Below are 8,373 nucleotides of genomic sequence, written 5' to 3' on the forward strand. Positions count from 1 at the left end.
CCTTTTTAAGTTACTGCTATGACCTTCCTTATCATACCCTCTAATTCTGTGGTTCCCAAACTGGGGTACATGTACCCCTAGGGGTACTTAAACATATCTCAAGAGGTACACAAAAACATGTGTCAGTTTATTTATTAACATTATGAATTTTTTTTTTTTTTTTTACATACTTTTTTCCTCATCCAACAATAATTGTTTGTGGCACAACTCTTTAAAATACACCAAAAATGTAAAGTTCAAATCCTAAAACGAGTAAAACATCAGAAGGAAAATAAAATAAAAAGGTAAGGCAAATGTATTTGTAGCACATTTCATACACGAGGCAACTCAATGTGCTTTACATGATCAAAAAGTGCAACAGAAAACATTCAACAGCTTAAAATCAATAGGAACATTTAAAATCATCAGTAAAATCAATTCAAATCATCAACAAACACATTATGTCCACAACATGACCAAAAATATCCCTCTCAATCATACACAGTAGAGAAAAAGAGTTTTCTTTAACTTTGATTTAAAAATGTTATGCTGACTTTAGCTTTTCTCACCGGTAGCCCTTATACAGTAGCTATGAAGTAGCTCACAGTTTCAGAAAGGTTGGTGACCCTGTTATAAACCCTGAAAAATAAGTCCTATGTTTTATCAAATATTTAGAAGCAGCAGCAGCAGGTTTGCAATGCATAGAGATTCCCACAGTCAATTACCAATAAATATTTAACATTTGCATCACACACTGAGGTGTCTTCAGGAACAAAACCAATCTTTCAGGTGAGGGACCTCACTGGTCTGGCCCCTGGTCCTCCTCACCACCTCACAGGCTTTGCAGTATATCTCGTTCCAGAACGAGAGCTGGTGGACGCTGTAGTTCTGCCTCCAGCTCAGGTGGTGCTTCATCAGATCCGGATTCTGCATCACCTTGTTTAGGTACTGTGCCAGCTCCTCGACCGTGGGGAAGTCATCCACGTGGATGAAGGCCTCTGGGGGCAGGAGGCGCTCATAGTTCTGCCGGGACGGACCCAGGACCACGGGGATAGCTCCTGCCCGCACTGCGTTCCAGAGTTTCTCCGTGATGTAGTCCGTGTGCTGTGAGTTCTCCATGGCCAGGTAGAACATGTAATCTCTGAGCAGCTCCAGCACGGCCTTGCTGCCCTTCTTTAACGGCTTCCCTGCGCGTCCGTACACGTCGATGTTTACGTAGCGTTTCAGTTCATTGTAGAAAGACACACGGGCATGGGAGGCAGACCAGTGGCTGACGACCCATGGCCAGAAGGCGGGATGGACGGCGGAGAGAAGTCGTCTGGTCCAGCGATCCAGAGCCGTTAACCACGGGGATGAGGTAACCATAGGGGACGTAAATATCCGAGTCCATCCGGTAGGACAAAGTCAGGTTGAAAACCCTGTCGAACTTCTGCAGTCTCGGTGAATGTGTGGGAGACTCGTGGTTCATCCATATCCACTTCTGAGAGCGAGGTCGCGGTTCTGTTGGCATTCGGACTCTCCCGCTACAAATATCCCGGTGGTGAATAATCACAGCGTCAGCCTGTCGGTACGCGTGCTTGTCATCCGTGATCGTGCACCCATGGATTTGGAACTGCTTCCAGCAGTCAGGGAGAGGAGCGACAACGCCGAACGGATGCACCCAGATCAGGATGGTGGTAGGGGAGAGCCTGGGGCTGGGGGGGACATGCAGGTACAGAACACTTATTCCCAAGGTCAGGAAGACAGTCGCTGTGCACACGGCGCAGAGGACGTAATTGAGAGCACAGCCACGTTTCATCCCTGAGTGGATGTTGTTTCCAGGAGCAGTGAGTGATGATGAAAGGCCTAAAGGTCTCCACAGTCCACCACAGCCTCACCTACTGACTCCTGGTTCAGATTTACACACCTGTCAGTATTCACTGCATTAATAAATGACAGATAGATACGCCTACAGACGCAAATACTAGGTTGTGGTTAGGAGTGGCACACTGATTACCATCCAGTGACATGTCCTTGTTTTTTTTTTTGTTTTTTTTTTTTTCTGTTTTCCGGTAAAGTTACAGGAAAATTAACAAATAAAGTGTCAGTCTTGGTCCAAAACCAGGCGTGAGATGACCGGAAATGATAAAAAATAAATTAATATATTTAATCAGGAGGCACTAAATCAGTGTTTTTCAACCTTGGGGTCGGGACCTCATGTGGGGTCGCCTGGAGTTTGAAAATTTGAAAATCGCTTGAAATTTCTAAAAATTTAAATAGATTTTTGACTTTTTTGAATTCCGATTTTCTTTTGTCTTAAAGAACTGTATTCCTATATTTTCACTTTGTGAAATATAAACCTAGTTAAACTAAAACTCAGTGTATATATATATATATATATATATATATATATTTGAGGTCACCAGGATTTTTTTTATATCAAAATGGGATCACGATCCCAAAAAAACGGTTGAGAACCTGCACTAAATGCTGTTTCTTTCCAAATGAGATTCCTGCATGTTATAAGCTGTTCATTCCATCATTGTGCATAGTTGTTTTTAAATAGTTTTCTAATAAAAAATGTTGTAGTCGGATAATAATGGGTACTTGGATTCAGAAATAAGAGGAAGGGGTACTTGATCCAAAAAAGTTTTAGAACCACTGCACTAAATGACTGAAAAATACACAAAATAATAGAAGACACAAACAAGAACAGAAATGCACAAAATAACAACAAAACACACAAAATAGGAGAAGAATATACTAAATGACACCAGAAACACACATAATGTCAACTAAAACAAATGTGAAGAATACACAAAATGGCACATAAAATTTTGATTTAAATATTCAGCTGCACTACTCATCAATGCACTACTGCACTATTATCTTATTATTATTATTGTATTTTTTATTTTATTTCGTTATTATTATTATTATTATTAGTATTATTATTATTATCTTGTTGTTTTATTTAGTTTGCACATATTAGTCTAACTACTCTTATACTTATATATTTATATTTATGTTTATTCTTCTTTTTTTTATTTATTTTTCTTTATTGTAGTTGATTGTTATTATTTAATGTTACACTATCTGAGAGAACACAGGTCACCAAGACAAATTCCTCGTGTGTATTCATACACTCTTGATCAATAAAGTTGATTCTGATTCTGATTCTCCAATCAAGCGATCATATTTTTGTGGCCCCCACTATTATCAAAGTTATATATCCGTCAATTTCGTGCCAAAAACTCAAGAGCATAAAAACTTTAATCGCACACAGTTGGATCACTTTATGCCCGCGTGCGGTGCCTTTCTGCACGCTCTCGTCTCGGTCTGTGCATGTTGAGTTTTGGCACTTTGGGGGCGTGCATTGCATGGACAGCACTTCCTTTCTGATTGGTCACTTGAAAAAACGGTCAGAGCCAATCAGAGGTACAGTAGGGCGGGTCATCACAGTATAAAGTCCGTGGCTGTTTCCTAGGAAAAAAAAAAAAAAAGTTATCTCTCAGATTTCATTTGATTTTATGCTGGGACCAATGTATGGATCTAGTTTTATTTATTTATTTTATTTTATTTTTTAGCTAAACTGACGTCTGGTCTATGGCTTTTTCCCCCCCTTAATCTTAGTTGATTGCAGAAACATTAATCTTTATTTTGTTTTTAAATTAAAACCCTATTAATGTATTCTATGTATTCACCATTTGCATATGTACATATAGAATGTATGTCACAATGTGGAACTATTTATTATCTCTCCTTCATCTGCTGTTGTGCTCCTTTACACCAGAGTAAGTCCACCTGAACCCACTTATCTATGCGTCCTTCATATCAGGACCACAGGATTATCACATGGGTTCTAATTATTGATGTCATTGTTGCAAGTACAGTCACTTCAGTAGAATTATAATGAATGACAGACATCAATAGAATGAATTAATCGAGTTCTAATTTTAAAAAAATGATTTACGTTTCTGCAACCAACCAAGATTAAGAAAAAATAGCCGTAGACCAGACGTCAGTTTAACTAACAATAAATAATAAATAAATAAATAAATAAATAAATAAATAAAACTAGCTCTATACATTGGTCCCAGCATATCAAATTAAATTTGAGAGATAACATTTTATTTTTTGTCCCAGGAAACAGCCACGGACTTTATACTGTGATGACCCGCCCTACTGTACCTCTGATTGGCTCTGACCGTTTTTCAAGTGACCAATCAGAAAGGAGGTGCTGTCCATGCAATGCACGCCCCCAAAGTGCCAAAACTCAACATGACCGCGCGCAGAGAGATCCCCGCGAGCGCACAGAACGAGACGGTGAGCGTGCAGAAAGGCACCGAAAGAAATCTATAACTCTGCACGATTACAGTATTTATGAGCTTGTGTTTTTGGCACTAAATTGACGCCATAGTTGCCCATCTCTGGCCTACCGAGGGTCCAAATCTTCTAAGATTTTTGATTACTTAAAAAAACATCTTTTACCTTCTAAACTAACTTGTATCAGACAAAGTAGACACAGACAGAAAATTGGCTCAGGCTACAATCTTTACGTATTAAAATGTATTTTAAAAAATGTTTTTTAATATGCATTATCCCTTTTTAAATAAATAAACTTAAAACTTCAGACGTTCCCATGTTCAATAACATTTAAATTATAATTAAATAAGGTTTTTGCAACATTGGGGTCGGGACCCCATGTAGGGTCGCCTGAAACAATTACTAAAAAAATAAATAAAAAATTACTGTAAAGTTATTGTTATTTCACAAATTAAAACACACAACTACTGTATTCTATACGTTCACTTTGTCAAATATAAATCTAGTTAATAATAATAATGTTAATAATAAAATGCAAAAATATCTGAACTGGCACAACTCTGTATTTGTTATACAGTAAAACAAACTCGATCTAAAACTAATTCTAGAAAAAAAAATGTCTTGATATCAAATTGGGGTCATGATCCAAAAAAAGGTTGAGAACCACTTTGCTTTGAGTGATAAATTCTGTGAAAATAGGACAAATCAATGACCTTTAATCTAAAAGACATTACCTGCTAAACAGTAAAATAACAAAGCCAACCGAGGTTTTAACCAGGCACGCCTATTACACTTTCAATTCTGTTACTTGTTTCGACTGTACTATCTTTTTTTTATCTGTGAAACGTGAGATAATTCTGTGCAGAGTTATCTGGAGATTATTTTTGCAAAAAATGTTGACTACTTTTAAAAAAAGCTTTAGAAACTGTACTTTTTAAATCAAGTTAAATATAGCACTATCTGAACTACTTGTTTCATATGATTAAAGGTAGAAATAACTCTACTACTTTGCACTTTCTACCTTACTTACATCCATTGTTGTAGCCTAAATCAGATCAAATGAAAATACTTATTTTCACAACATGTTATTACCGCAGTTTCTTGTCTTAAAGATTTTAAAAATGGCTTCTGATAAGAGATAATTTTGGCTGCTGTTATTGTCGACATCACGACCACGTTAAATTGCCCTGTATTAAAACCCTCTGAGACATTCAGTGCCTGGTAGCAGACCTGACCACCTTAAATAAGTGTTTAGGCCCAAGTCTTACCCTACTTGTGAGCTTGATTTTCTTGTGGTTAGCGAAGCTAAACCAGGATCTACGGGGCAAAAATCTGGACAACATCCAAATTTGTTTGGCCCATTTCTTGTCAGGTAAGTGAATTGTTGATAGCCACGATAGCTACAGTAGCAACACAGTTCTTAAAATGTAGAGCAAAGAAGTGCTGTATTTCTCATTGTATTCCAGGTAAAAGGTCTGTCCTTTATCAAAAGGATGACCCAGATTGGGTCAGGGTTAAAACCAGTTAGTTGACGATATCAGGATACATAATAGATGGAAGACTCTCCATGTCGTCATTGATCCAAGACGAGGCAGCCAATTTGTTTGGATCTACAACCATCAATAAACTGTAACATTTTCAAATATTGTGCCCTTTCCTGCAGACCAAGTCCTTCCCTGTATGACTTTGCACCTATAACACATTTTGAGTAGCTTTTCTTTGGTTTAGGACATTTAGCCATCGCAGTGTTTACCTCCAATATGGCCGCGCATCCAGGTTAGTGCCCAGAATGTGACGTAGGTGAAAACCCTCTCTTGGAGGGATCTTTTTGAACATTGTGTGTGCTTTTAAGTCACAACAGAAGTCACCATCTTGTCTCTAATGTGCACGGCTCAGCTGTTTAAGAGTCCTCTTAGACAATAGAGATCATACAGTTAAAACCTCTTTGGAATTTGATGCATGAATGGTCCATTGAAAAGATATAGCAAACATTGCTAAAGCTTTAGACCCAGAACAAAAACAAGGTATTCAGTGCATCTATACTGTATGTGAAAGCCTATAGAAGGGAGTATGAATTCACTGATTAACATGATACAGGAATAGGATAAAGACTTGGTCTGGCTGCTCTGAAACCATTAATGCTGATCAATGACAGTTGCTGAACAGCTGTTGAACCTGTTTATGGCAATTATTATATTAATCATAATATCATCGAATGTGTGTTCATGTGTACAATTTGTCATGTGTTTTATACACAATGACTGCATTATATCATTGTACTTTTGAACAGAGACGTTGCTCCTTTGCTGAGTCATGTTAGATTAGATAACCTGCAGTACAGACAGATTGTGCTGTATTCACAGTGCCAGCAACAAACAGTCTCTGCTCAAGGTCTCATACCAAAAACTCTGATAAGCAGAACTCTGTAACAGTGATTTTCCACTCCTTCCTCCCTTCACCACCTCCTTTCCTCTCATCTTAGGGTGGGCTCTTCCTATCTGTAAAAGTGGGTGCTCAGAGAACTTTCCGTTAATTGCTGGCCACTTGCCCTTCCTACAGGATGGAAGACCTTTTTTGTACTCCTTTTCATTTAGTTGATATTAAATCGTTTTTTTTATAAAAATCACAATGCTTTGACTGGACTTCATCATTCAACCAGAGCACAAATCATGTTTCCAAATGAGGACAATCGTAAACTTGCCGTGACAAACCATTAACAGCTGCAGCCCTCATGCCTGCAGGAAATGTATCTTTTGACAGTATAAAGTATTAATTCTATGTCAGGGCTCTACCATACGACCTCAAAAGCACATTTGCTTTCTTTCTTAATCTACCATTTTTTAAATGCATTTCTGCATCATCATCAGTAGCAAATATATATGGAAGAAAGTCTGTAAAAGTGAGGCCTCAGAGTTAATCTGCAGTGATAAACAGCTTGAGGAAACCAAGGTTTTGGACCAATCAGCAGGGAAACAGGAGCTGGCGGTGCGTTGAGTTAATGTGCCATTCATGTCTCTCTCTGACACAAACTTATTGTAATTAAACCAGAACCAGATGATCAAACCAAACCAGGCAATCTGTTGAAACTCTATGATGGTGTCGACACACATAATTGCATGAAGATGCTGAAGACAACTTCCAGCAGAGCTGGATGGTGAAAGGGAGAGTCTTTAAAACCAACCTGTGCTTAAAACAAAGGGTGATTTTATCTTCTTTCTTTTTAAATCTTATAAAAGGAATCCCCATAATGTGTTTACAGTGATTTCAGAACTTATATAGAGTCATACAAACTTGCTTTCAGTGGTTTTGTCAGCTTTAATCTTACGTACTTAACAATCACAACAATTTATAAGCTCCTCTGTGTACTGCGTTTATTATTCAAACATTCATAGACCTCGGGCGACCTTAACCAGAACATAACTCTTTTTAACAATAACATTCCAAACTGTCTTAAATTTGACAAACTGGTTAGAGTTGTTCTTAATTATTACTTGTGTAATAATTAAGAACAACCCTAGGGCAACTGTATGTATTTAAGCTGTGTAAAGATTGAAGATGTTTTAGTAATCACTGACAGCTTTCAAACCAAATCAAGCCCATTTACTGTAGATAAAATAATTAGGTACAGAAATCAGACACGACTGCAACAATACAAACAGAATCCCACAGACTGGATCAAATGTGATTAAAATCACAGAAACCCTATTATGGCAAACATTTGCGTTCCACACAAATTGTACATGAACAAATTTAAGTCTACAGACATTTTGTTCAGTTACACAGTTCCATGTGTAACTGTGCTTAAAGTGAAGTGTAAATACACTGATGAATATTTTAAATATGTTCATTTAAAGAAGGCCTGGGATGAACTTTCCAGCTCCTTAAGAACGTGTGCAAAAGTTTCTAAAAATGAAGAGCGGGGTAAGGGAGTGGATTCACACAGAGACACTTTTGTTTTCCTCCACAATGTATTAGGGTTGCAACATTTTTGTAATGGTATGTTTCTAACCACATAGCTCTATTATTTATGTTGACTGAAGTTTCCTAATTTCCTGCCACAGTTGATAAACTTGTTTGTCAGGTTAGTTT

The 8,373-nt window shown here is 37.7% G+C and overlaps 1 pseudogene; it reads right to left on the minus strand.

Annotated features, from left to right (window-relative positions):
* Nucleotides 1–407: 407 nt before the first annotated feature.
* Nucleotides 408–1,919, minus strand: LOC114474506 (alpha-(1,3)-fucosyltransferase 4-like; annotated as a pseudogene).
* Nucleotides 1,920–8,373: the final 6,454 nt, after the last annotated feature.

The sequence above is a fragment of the Gouania willdenowi genome, chromosome 13, assembly GCF_900634775.1.
Source record: "Gouania willdenowi chromosome 13, fGouWil2.1, whole genome shotgun sequence".
Lineage (NCBI taxonomy): Eukaryota > Metazoa > Chordata > Actinopteri > Blenniiformes > Gobiesocidae > Gouania > Gouania willdenowi.